This window comes from Gossypium arboreum, chromosome 2, assembly GCF_025698485.1.
Source record: "Gossypium arboreum isolate Shixiya-1 chromosome 2, ASM2569848v2, whole genome shotgun sequence".
Lineage (NCBI taxonomy): Eukaryota > Viridiplantae > Streptophyta > Magnoliopsida > Malvales > Malvaceae > Gossypium > Gossypium arboreum.
Window position 1 is genome coordinate 93,899,636 of NC_069071.1, and position 14,226 is coordinate 93,913,861.

Sequence of the window (14,226 nt, forward strand, 5' to 3'; positions counted from 1 at the left end):
TGAGCTCAATTTTAGTGCGGCCGAATCGGGCAAAGAGTTTGTCATCTATAGTGACGCCTCCTATTTGGGTTGGGTTGCGTATTGATGCAAGAAGGTCGAGTTGTGGCCTATGCTTGAGACAATTAAAGCCACATGAAAAAATTATCCGACCCATGATCTCGAACTAGCGCCATCGTATTCGCTTTGAAAATATGGCGACACTACCTATTTGGGGAGAAGTGCCATGTGTATTCGGATCACAAAAGTCTCAAATATTTGATGACTCAAAGAGACTTGAATCTCGACAAAGACGTTGGCTCGAGTTCTTTGAAAGATTATGAGCTTGTCAATGACTATCACCCGAAAGGCTAATGTGGTTGCGGATGCCTTAAGTCGTAAACCACTTTGTTTGCCTATGACGATGAATGTACACTTATGCATTCTATCCGACAAAGGTACTAATGGCGGAATTAAAGGCCAAACCCTTGTTGATTCGTCAAATTCGTGAAGCTCAGAAAGTCGATGATGAATTGGTTGCAAAACGGGTTGAATCTGTTCCGAATGTGGAATCAGAGTTTCAAGTTGATGATGACGATTGTTTGAGGTTCAGAAATCGTTTGTGTGTTCCAAGAAATTGAGAACTCATTTCGATGATTACGAGCGAAGCTCATTGTAGCCGAATGTCAATTCACCCGGAGTACGAAGATGTACAACGATTTGAAATGTCGGTTTTGGTGGCATGGTATGAAGCGAGACATCTCCGACTTTGTTTGAGATGTTTAATATGTCAACAAGTGAAAGCGGAACATCAAGTGCCTTTAGGGTTACTTCAACCGATCATGATACCCGAGTGGAAATAAGATCGAGTCACAATGGACTTTGTGTCCGGACCGCCATTGTCGTGAGCAAGAAGGATGCGATTTGGGTTGTTGTTGATAGGTGACTAAGTCGGCTCACTTTATCCCGTCGTCTGATTTTTCATTGGATAAACTAGCTGAATTGTATCGTTTCTCGGTTGTGAGATTACACGGGTACCGATTTACATTGTGTCGGATAGAGATCCGAGATTCACCTCACGATTTTGGAAGAAATTGCAAGAAGCTTTGGGTACCAAGCTGCATTTTAGCACCGCTTTTCATCCACAAACCGATGGTCAATCCGAGCGGATAATTCGGATACTTGAGGATATGTTGAGATGTTGCGTCCTCGAGTTCGATGGTTCATGGGAGCGGTATTTACCTTTGATTGAATTCGCACAACAATAGTTTTCAATCAAGTATTAAGATGGCACCTTCGAGGCCTTGTACGGGTGTAAATGCCGTACACCATTGTTTTGGACCGAGCTCGTGAAAGCAAAATTTTCAAGTGGATTTGATTAAAGATCTGAGCAAAGTAATGGTAATCCGTGAAAGTCCAAGGCGACCACAGATCGTCGAAATCGTGCAGCGGATTTGAAGCGAAAAGACATTGAGTATTAGGTGGGAGATAAAGTGTTTCTTAAAGTTTCGCCTTGGAAAAAGATACTCAGATTTGGCCGTAAAGGCAAATTGAGTCCGAGGTTCATCGGGCCATATGAGATATCCGAACGAGTCGGTCCGGTTGCACAAGGCTTTTTGATGTTATTTTCCACTATATTTATTTAAAAGCTCAACTACTTGCCAACCTTGATTCTTTTAATAATTAAATTATAATTCCTTCTACACCTTAATTCAAACTCAAACCTTGACCAATACCTACCCTTGCATAATTAATACATAACTGGAATTGCTAAGTACACAAAAAAAATCAATATTTCAGGACTTTTAGATTTCGGAATTTTTGGGGCGTTACACTTCTCACTGTATAGGTAATGCCTCTAAATTTTCAGGGCGAACACTACGGCGACCAACTCCAAGTCATGCGTCGGATAGTTCACCTCATGCGTCTTAAGCTGACGAAACACATAAGCCACAACCTTACTCCCTTACATCAACACACATCCCATACCAAAATGTGATGCATCACTGTAGACTGTGAATTCCTTCCTAGATTCTAGTTGTATTAAGTCAGGGGCTTCAGTTAGAACTTTCTTAAGTTTCTCAAAACTTTCCTGCTACTTATCAGTCCAGTTAAACGGTACCCCTTTACGCAACAACTTAGTCAGAGGTGCAGCAATCAACGAAAACCCCTCAACAAACCGTCTATAATACCCTGCCAGACCTAGAAAACTTTGAATCTTAGATACCGACTTAAGCTGCTTCCAATCCAGAATAGCTTCAATTTTTCGAGGGTCCACCCTAACCCCCTCAGTAGATACCACATGACCCAGAAAAGTTACCTCTCTTAGCCAGAATTCGCACTTGTTGAATTTAGCGTATAATTGTCTCTCCCTCAAAACCTATAGAACAATTCGTAGATGTGCATCATGATCATCCTCAGTTCTTGAATACACCAGAATGTCATCTATAAACACCACTACGAATTGATCTAGATAGAGCTAAAAACTCGGTTCATCAAATCCATAAAAGCCGTTGGTGTATTCATCAGTCCAAACGGCATTACTAGGAACTTGTAATAACCATAACGAGTCCTAAATGTTGTCTTGTAAACATCACTCCTTAACCCTCAGTTGATGGTACCCCGAACGGAAATCAATCTTAGAAAAAATTGATGCTCTTCGGAACTAGTCGACTAGATTGTCTATTCTCGGTAGGCGATACTTACTCTTAATGGTCAATTTATTCAGTTACCGGTAATCGATGCACATACCATAGTTCCATCCTTCTTTTTCACGAATAAGACCTGTGCCCCTCACGGAGACACACTAGGGTAGATAAACCCTCTATCCAATAACTCTTGAATTTGATCTCTAAGCTCTACAAGCTCCTTCGGTGCCGTTCGATAAGGGGCGATAGACACTGGAGCTGTATCAGGCAGGAGCTCATTGGAAAAAAACATTTGGAAAATCCTTAATTATTCTGATATCTTTAACAAACGAAACATTAGAACCAGAAGCACTAACATAGGCTAGATACGCCTCACAACCCTTACGAACCACCCTCTCAGCTCTAAGTGCAAAAATCACATTTAAAAGATAATTTCGACACTCTCCAATCACAACTACCTCGTCACCCTCCGAGTTTTCAGTAACACCCGGTTTACTGCACAATCCAAATTCGCTTGATGCATAACCAACCAGTCCATACCCTGTATCAAGTCAATTTCTCCAAAAGGGAGTTCCATTAAATCCGCCAAGAAGATCTTCCCTTGAACCTCCAAAGGTACATCCTTAAACAGTTTATTCATTCTCACTGACTGCCCTAATGGACTCAACACAAAAATCTCACTCATAATGTTCTCAACCGTTATACCCAAAGTCTCAGACACAGTGCATGCTATATAAGAGTGCATAGATCCAACATCAATCAATGCAATATAAGGTACATTATGAATAAGGAACATACCTATAATAACATCTGATGCATCTACGTCCTCTCGGCAACGTGCAGCATAAACCAGTACCGACTGCCCCACCTCAGTATTACCGGCACCTCTGCCTGGTACTCCCTATCCACGACCGATACCATTTCTGTAACACCCCGTACCCGAGTCCGTTACTGGAGTCGAACACAAGGTGCACACAGACTTAACTTAATAGTTTTCACAGTCCATAAAAAACTTTTCCAGACAAGCTGGTTACTGCATCACTGTCACCTTAAAAATCATATCTTGAGTTTCAAAACTCGAAAATCAGTTTCGTAATTTTTCCCTAAAACCAGACTCATATTTCCATCTACATATTTTTTTCTAAAATTTTTGGTCAAGCCAATTAGTACAGTTTATTAGTTAAAGTCTCCCCTAATCCAGGGTTCGACTACACTGACCTTCACGCATTACGAATTAGATATCTCCCTATACAGGGCTTCAATACTGATGCCGTTTGTTTCTATAGAAACTAGACTCAAGGAGGAATCTATACATATATGGCATGACTCCAATTATCTCCGGTTAATTTACAATGAATTTCCAAAGTCGGAACAGGGAATCCAGAAACCGTTCTGGCCCTGTTTCCCGAAAACATAAATATCTCTTAACCTACAACTCATATGACCGTTTCGTTTCTTCCATATGAAAGTAGATTCATCAAGGTTCATTTACATAATTTATTCACTATTTAATTACATCCCTACTATTTTTAGTGATTTTTCACATCCACATCACTGCTGCTGTCAGCATCTGCCTTTGAGGTGGACTTTACCTATTTCATAGTTTCCATGATTCCATTAGTCCTTTTTGCATACATAGCACAAAGCATGATCATGATTAACCATTCCAATGGCTAATCGTTTCCAAACACTTCCATACCTCTTAATGATCAACATACAAAACGATTATAGTACTATGCTAAAAACGTGTATAAGCCATTTTCGCATGGCTATCCAAATTTACACAAAATTCATGGGTACATGACCAACAACAAAAGGGTAGTCCTATACATGCCATTCCAAAGCTCAACCAAAATTGTACCAAAAGGGGCTTTGATAGTGTGGGAGACTTGACTTCCAAAAATCCCGAGTCCGATGGTGACGAGCCAAAATCTATAAAGCAGAGAACAAAGAAACGAATAACCAATTTATGCTTAGTAAGTTTTGAGCAAGGGATTCCAGCACAACAAAAGCATAGCATTCATATATCTAAACGGATAATTTCATATGCACACATTCTCAATATCATACTTACTTCACATTACCAACCCTTATGTTCGTACACGAAAGATCAACTTAGCCAAAGGCCGGTAGCTCGTTTATCAACCGATGGCTATTCGACCACTTTTTCCTTCCCTTTATCGGATTTGGATCCCCTTTGCTCTTGAGCTTAATTAAATAAATAAATCGATTTAAATCATTTGAGCATCGAAAAGAGGAACACAAGGCACTTAGCCCACACTTATACATTAGACATTAAAGTCACATACATGTGAAATCATGCACCAAATTCAACACATTAGTTAGTACTCTCCTTAGCCGAATTTTCTAGGTCGAGATAAAGCCTTCAACATGCTTACTTATGGCCGAACAACACATCAACCTATGTACTCAATCATGTGGCCGATTATGCATGTTGATGTTGAGGCCAATTACATGTTTAATACCACACATGAACGGCATACATTTTTACTAACTAATGCATTACATATTGTAGTTCAATACACATCTATCATTTACTTCATAACCGAAACATCATCATAAGCAAATATATACCTTGAGATAGTATATATGTCATACTAATACATCATGTGCAAACATATATACATATAGGTGCAAGGGCCGAATCTCAAGTTGCTTATATCCAAATATAAACATATATCCAAAGCTCAAATCTTACCTACCATGCAATATGCATAAATCATACTTATGGATATACGATGGCCGAATACACCACAACACCATACCGTTTCAATTTTGGTCATGGTTAAACAAAGAACTTAATGTCTCACTCAAAAATGCTAAAAGAAAATCCAAGAGTCCTCAATCCACCATCACATGTATCATTATCAAGCTTCACATTTAGCATGCAATGGCATTAACACAACATCCACCTTGGCCGAATATCATCCCCATGACATGGCAAAGATTTGAACCATGGGCTAATAAGAACATTAAGCTAGCAACTAAAAACATGCATAAATCTCATGGCACAACCTCAACATACCTTAATCTAGATACAAGTATGGCCAAACCTCCTCCTAATCCTCTTCCAAACAAAGCATGAAGCAAAAACCCCTTCCTTCTTCCTTAGAATTTTCAGCTCAAAGAAATAAAAAAAAGGATGAACAACAATTTTTTTTCTCTTTTCTTCAACTCACGGCAATGGGGGTAACACACATTCTTTCTTTTTTTCCCCTTTCATTATTCAATTCCCATGCTCATTATTTTATTTTTTCTTACATACACCATTGTCACAACATGTTTCATGACATGTTTTGCCCATAATCCCTTGTCATGGCGGCCACTAGCTATTAGGGGGAAATTTGACATGCAAGTCCTCCTTTTGATTACATGCACTATTAGGTCCTTATAGATTAGCCTATCACATTTCAAAAGTGTCACACAAGTCCTAATAACTGAATTCACATGCAATCGACTAAATCAAGCTTGAAATTTTCACACATTCATAAATACATATTCTAGACAAGAAATATTACGTTCAAACATTTCGTGACTTCGGTTTAGCGGTCCGAAACCACTTCCCGACTAGGGTCAATTTTGGGCTGTCACAACTCTCCCCACTTAAGAAATTTTCGTCCCAAAAATCTTACCGGTAAATAGGTTTGGGTAACGCTCTTTCATAGAGTTCTCGGGTTCCCAAGTAGCTTCTTGCAATTTCTTCCAAAATCGCGAGGTGAATCTCGGATCTCTATCCGACACAACAGAAATCGGTACCCGTGTAATCTCACAATCGAGAAACGTACAATTCAGCTAGTTTATCCAATGAAAATCCGACGCACGGGGATAAAGTGAGCCGACTTAGTCACCTATCAACAACAACCCAAATCGCATCCTTCTTACTTGCGGACAATGGCGGTCCGGACACAAAGTCCATTGTGACTCGATCCCATTTCCACTCGGTATCTTGATCGGTCAAGTAATCCACAAGGCACTTGATGTTCCGCTTTCACTTGTTGACATATTAAACATCTCAAACAAAGTCGGAGATGTCTCGTTTCATACCATGCCACCTAAACCGACGTTTCAAATCGTTGTACATCTTCGTACTCCCCGGGTGAATTGACATTCGGCTACAATGGGCTTCGTTCAGAATCATCGAAATGAGTTCCGAATTCCTTGGAACACACAAACGACTTCTGAACCTCAAACAATCATCATCATCAATTTGAAACTCCGATTCCTTGTTCGGAACACACTCAGCCCGTTTTGCAACCAATTCATCATCGACTTTCTGGGCTTCACGAATTTGATAAATCAATAATGGTTTGGCTTTTAATTTAGCTACTAACACATTGTCGGGTAGAACAGACAAGTGTACATTCATCGCTCGCAAAGTGAACAGTGATTTCCGGCTTAAGGCGTCCGCAACCACATTAGCCTTTCCCGGGTGATAATCAATGACCAGCTCGTAATCTTTCAACAACTCAAGACAACGTCTTTGTCGCAGATTCAAGTCTCTTTGAGTCATCAAATATTTGAGACTTTTGTGATCCGAAAATACATGGCACTTCTCACCAAATAAGTAATGTCGCCATATTTTCAAGGCGAATACGATGGCAGCTAATTCGAGATCATGGGTCGGATAATTCTTCTCATGTGGCTTTAATTGTCTCGACGCATAGGCCACAACTCGACCCTCTTGCATCAATACGCAACCTAACCCAAGTAGGGAGGCGTCGCTATAGATGACAAACTCCTTGCCTGATACGGGCTGCACTAAAATTGGAGCTTCCGTCAAATAACTTTTCAATTGATCAAAACTATTCTGACATTTTTCCGTCCATTCGAACTTAACATCTTTTTGAAGTAGCTTCGTCATGGGTGTGGCTATCATCGAGAATCCTTTCACAAACCGTCGGTAGTAACCCAAGTCCCAAAAAGCTCGAACCTCGGAATATTTCTCGAGGCTTTCGGTTAAGTATGGCTGAAATTTTGCTCGGTCGACTCGAATACCCGATCGCAGATACCACATGACCCAAGAAGCTAACCTCTCTTAACCGTAACTCACACTTGCTGAACTTAGCATACAACTGCTTCTCCCATAAAATTTGCAACACTAATCTCGGTGTTCAAAGATGTTCGGTCTCATCTCTTGAATAGACCAAGATGTCATCAATGAACACAACTACGAACCGGTCCAAATACTATCTCAAGATCCGATTCATCAAATCCATAAATACCGTAGGGCATTAGTGAGCCCGAACGGCATCACTAAGAACTCGTAGTGACCGTACCTCGCTCGAAGCGGTTTGGGTACATCCAATCTTTAATCCAAGAATCGATAATAACCCGATCTCAAATCTATCTTTGAAAACACCGAGGCTCCCTTTAGTTGATCAAACAAATCATCAATACGCAGTAACGGATATTTATTCTTTATCGTCACTTTATTCAGCTGACGATAGTCAATGCACAACCTCATGGTTCCGTCCTTCTTTTTCACAAACAATACTGGTGTACCCCAAGGTGAGAAACTTGGTCGAGCGAAACCTCTATCCGTCAATTCTTGCAACTGAGCTTTCAACTCTTTTAACTCGGTTGGTGCTATACGATACGGAGCTATCGAAATCAGCATAGTCCTGTACAAGCTCAATACCAAACTCTATCTCCGAACAGTGGCAAACCCTAATTCTTCTGAAAAACATCCGGTATTCCCAAACCACCGCATGATTCGGGTTTTATTTCTAACTCCTTATCATCAAGTACATACGCAAGGTATGCTTCGCACCCTTTCTTACATATTTCGGGCCAACATTGATGATATTACAATGGCAACCCCTTTAAGTCCGTAGACTCAACTCGGATCATCTCGTTATTTGCGCACCTCAAATCAATAGTCTTGCTTTTGCAATTCACAATCGCATCGTGCATGGTCAACCAATCCAGACCAAGGATAACATCAAATTCATCGAATGGCAAAAGCATCAAGTCCGCCGGAAAACAGGAACCTCGAATTACTAAGGGACATTTCTTACACACTTTGTCGACAAGCACGTAACGACCCAAGGGATTTGACACCCGAATTACGAACTCAAGAGACTTAATAGGTAAAGTCTTCTTTGGATGCTAAGGTTTCGCATATATAAGAATGAGTAGAACCGGGGTCAATCAAAGCAATCACATTAGTATCAAAGAGAGTGAAAGTACCGTAATAACATCCGCGCGAAGCATCCTCGCGTCCAGATTGCATAAGCCCTAGCAGGAGCGCGCGAGCCTCGGATCTGGTCGTAGCATCTTTAGATCCTCTCGACCACCACTAGCATTGCCCATATTTCTAGATGGTCTACCCCGGCGGTGGTAGCGCCGGCTTCCCACTCGATTTACATTCTGCTCAAGCAACCTCGGGCAATCTTTAATGAAGTGGTCAAGTGATCCGCACTTGTAACAGGAGCGATCATGGAATCTACAACTTCCGAATGCCATTTGCCACAATGTCGACACTCAGCTCGTCTCGACGTTCATTCCCAACATCGGGCGCAAGTGCCTCGTGTACCCACAGGGGTCGATCACGATCTCGTCTAAAAGGCCCGGTGCCTCTAGACCGCCCACATCATCACGAAATTTCTTCGATGCTGTTGAAGAGACTTTCCGAGGATCTTTTACTTAAACTCTCCGGTTCCCACATCAACTTTTTGTTTTTCTTTTCTAAGCTCTTCGACTTTACAAGCTCGCTCGACAAGTACTACGAACTCTCGTATTTCAAGAATGCCAACGAACATTTTTATATCTTCATTCAGCCCATCCTCGAGCGTTTACATGATAGCCTCGGACGAAATACATTCCCGGCGTATCTACTAAGTCTAACAAATTTTCGCTCGTAATCGGTGGCGATCGACATAGAACCTTGCTTAAGCTCAAGAAGTTCCTTCCGTTTTTGATCAACAAATCTCGATCGATATACTTTTTTCAAACTCGGTTTGGAAAAACTCCCAAGTTACTTGCTCTCGGGGCAATGTAAGTCGAGTACTCCACCAATAGTAGGCGTAATCATGTAGCAAGGAGATAGTACACTTTAGGCATTCATCGGTGTACAAGATAGCTCATCGAGTGCCTTGATAGTGTTGTCCAACCAAAATTAAGCTTGCTCGGCATCGCCGCTATCCGTAGCTTTAAATTCAGAGCCCCATGTTTTCGATTCTCATCAGCTGGGGCTTATTCGACCTTATTTGGTCAGATTCGGAGGCATTGTAGGTCTTGAAATGTGTTTGTTAGGAATGGAGGTTGTGGAATAGTAGATTAGTTCGAATGTATTGGTTGAACCAATCATTCATCACGCTATAGAAAGCTTATCTAACTTCATCATTTGGATTACTAGCATTAGGTCGAGAGTCCGCCATTGTCCCTTGTCTTGAGCAGCGCTACACTCTCAAGATCATCACTACCGCTTCGGTCGGGATCGGGATCCATTACTATAAATAAACACATTTGAAATTGTCGAAATCACCACACTATCAAATAATCACATAAAATGGCATGTATAGCTAGACCCAAACGCATTACAGAGTCCTAGAATCGACTAAACCGTAACTCGATACCAATAAAATTGTAACACCCGTGCACTCCGAGTCCGTTATCGAGTCGAACACAAGGTGCACAGACTTAACTTAATAGTTTTCACATCCATAAAAAAGTTTTCCAGACAAGCTGGTTACTACATCACTGTCACCTTAAAAATCATATCTTGAGTTTCAAAACTCGAAAATCAGTTTCGTAATTTTTCCCTGAAAATAGACTCATATGTCCATCTACAGATTTTTTTCTAGAATTTTTGGTCAAGCCAATTAGTACATTCTATTAGTTAAAATCTCCTCTGATCTAGGGTTTGACTACACTGACCTTCACGCATTACGAATTGGATATCTCCCTATACAGGGCTTCAATACTGATGCCGTTTGTTTCTATAGAAACTAGACTCAAGGAGGAATCTATACATATATGGCATGACTCCTAATTATCTCTGGTTAGTTTACAATTAATTTCCAAAGTCGGAACAGGGAATCCAGAAACCGTTCTGGCCCTGTTTCATGAAAACCTAAATATCTCTTAACATACAACTCATATGACCATTTCGTTTCTTCCATATAAAATTAGATTCGTCAAGGTTCATTTACATAATTTATTCACTATTTAATTACATCCCTACTATTTTTAGTGATTTTTCACATCCACATCACTGCTGCTGTCAGCATCTGCCTTTGAGGTGGACTTTACCTATTTCATAGTTTCCATGATTGCATTAGTCCTTTTTGCATACATAGCACAAAGCATGATCATGATTAACCATTCCAATGGCTAATCGTTTCCAAACACTTCCATACCTCTTAATGATCAACATACAAAACGATTATAGTACTATGCTAAAAACGTGTATAAGCCATTTTCGCATGGCTATCCAAATTTACACAAAATTCATGGGTACATGACCAACAACAAAAGGGTAGTCCTATACATGCCATTTCAAAGCTCAACCAAAATTGTACCAAAAGGGGGCTTTGATAGTGTGGGAGACTTCGACTTCCAAAAATCCCGAGTCCGACGGTGACGAGCCAAAATCTATAAAGCAGAGAACAAAGAAACGGAGTAAGCAATTTATGCTTAGAAAGTTTTGAGCAAGGGATTCCAAAGACAACAAAAGCATAGCATTCATATATCTAAACGGATAATTTCATATGCACACATTCTCAATATCATACTTACTTCACATTACCAACCCTTATGTTCGTACACGAAAGATCAACTTAGCCAAAAGCCGGTAGCTCGTTTATCAACTGAGCGAATACTTATTTGTAAGGGCTCAACTAATTCAAAGCACATACGAAACATACCTCATTGCTGGAATTTTGCAAGCGTATTAACTGAAATTTTTACAGCAAGATTGCTCATTCCCGAATCACGTACCTTCGGATTTTATCCGGATATAGCGACTCTCTCAAAAGCCTTTGGGACATAGCCCGGTTATAATAGCTCGCACAAATGCCTTCGGGACTTAACCCGGATTTAGGAACTCGCACAAATGCCTTCGGATCTTAGTCCGGATATGGTCACTTAGCACAAAGCCTTCGGGACTTAGCCCGGACAACCTTCGAATAACCATGCACATTTAACACTAAATCATGACACATTCGTATTTCATTTTCATTAGCAAAACTCAAACACAATACACTTATCACTCTTGCAAGTTTCGGCTCAATATTCACACACAAAGAGCATGATTTCGATTTGCTTTAAACATGATCTAATCAAATCATAATTTAAGCTCTATTACTCAAGAACTTACCTCAGATGTTGTCGAACGACTTCGATGGCTATTCGACCACTTTTTCCTTCCCTTTATCGGATTTGGATCCCCTTTGCTCTTGAGCTTAATTAAATAAATAAATCGATTTAAATCATTTGAGCATCGAAAAGAGGAACACAAGGCACTTAGCCCACACTTATACATTAGACATTAAAGTCACATACATGTGAAATCATGCACCAAATTCAACACATTAGTTAGTACTCTCCTTAGCCGAATTTTCTAGGTCGAGATAAAGCCTTCAACATGCTTACTTATGGCCGAACAACACATCAACCTATGTACTCAATCATGTGGCCGATTATGCATGTTGATGTTGAGGCCAATTACATGTTTAATACCACACATGAACGGCATACATTTTTACTAACTAATGCATTACATATTGTAGTTCAATACACATCTATCATTTACTTCATAACCAAACATCATCATAAGCAAATATATACCTTGAGATAGTATATATGTCATACTAATACATCATGTGCAAACATATATACATATAGGTGCAAGGGTCAATCTCAAGTTGCTTATATCCAAATATAAACATATATCCAAAGCTCAAATCTTACCTACCATGCAATATGCATAAACATACTTATGGATATACGATGGCCGAATACACCACAACACCATACCGTTTCAATTTTGGTCATGATTAAACAAAGAACTTAATGTCTCATTCAAAAATGCTAAAAGAAAATCCAAGAGTCCTCAATCCACCATCACATGTATCATTATCAAGCTTCACATTTAGCATGCAATGGCATTAACACAACATCCACCTTGGCCGAATATCATCCCCATGACATGGCAAAGATTTGAACCATGGGCTAATAAGAACATTAAGCTAGCAACTAAAAACATGCATAAATCTCATGGCACAACCTCAACATACCGTAATCTAGATACAAGTATGGCCAAACCTCCTCCTAATCCTCTTCCAAACCAAGCATGAAGCAAAAACCCCTTCCTTCTTCCTTAGAATTTTCAGCTCAAAGAAATAAAAAAAAAGGATGAACAACAATTTTTTTTTCTCTCTTTTCTTCAACTCACGGCAATGGGGGGGGTAACACACACATTCTTTCTTTTTTTTTTCCCCTTTCATTATTCAATTCCCATGCTCATTATTTTATTTTTTTCTTACATACACCATTGTCACAACATGTTTCATGACATGTTTTGCCCATAATCCCTTGTCATGGCCGGCCACTAGCTATTAGGGGGGGAAATTTGACATGCAAGTCCTCCCTTTTGATTACATGCACTATTAGGTCCTTATAGATTAGCCTATCACATTTCAAAAGTGTCACACAAGTCCTAATAACTGAATTCACATGCAATCGACTAAATCGAAGCTTGAAATTTTCACACATTCATAAATACATATTTTAGACAATAAATATTACGTTCAAACATTTCGGTGACTCGGTTTAGCGGTCCCGAAACCACTTCCCAACTAGGGTCAATTTCGGGCTGTCACAATTTCTACCTCTAGGCTGGCCACGACCTCTCGATTGCTGTTGAACACCTCTCGACAGTTGAACAGTACCCATACCAGTAGCTTGCAGCTGATCGGGCCTTCATGGACAGTCTCTGATACACTACTCCATAGATCCGCACGTCAAACATGCCCCTAACCTTTTCCAGCACTCTCCCTAATGGCGTCTCCCACAATCAGCACAAGGCTGTGGCCAGTAGCGGAAACAGGGGCACCAACTCTAGCCGGCCCATCAAACCTGGCCTTCTTCTTAGGCCCCACAGCTAAACTTGAGAGCTCCCAAACCCTCTTGTTCCTTCCCTTGTCCTTCTCCCGATTTTGGCGCTCAGTGCGCTTCACATCCTCGGCGATCTTTGCCATTTCCACTAACACAGCAAAATCTTGCTCCCTCTGTAGAGCATTTAGAACTCGCAGATAATCCTTGAGGCCATCATCGAAACTAACACAGCACTTATATTCAGTGGCCACTATCCCAGACACATAGTGACTAAGTCGTAAAAAATCAGACTCATACTCAGCTACTGATTTATCTCGTTGAGTCAAATTCAGAAACTCCCTCCTCCGGGCATCCACAAAACTAGCACCCACATATTTCCCTTAGAATGCATTCTTGAAAAATTCCCATGTCAACCGGTCGGGCTGATTACCCTATTTCACTGTAAACCACCACTGATAGGCTTCATCTCGCAACAATGACACTGCACCTTTTAGTTTCTACTCTCGGGTATAGTCGAGGTCGT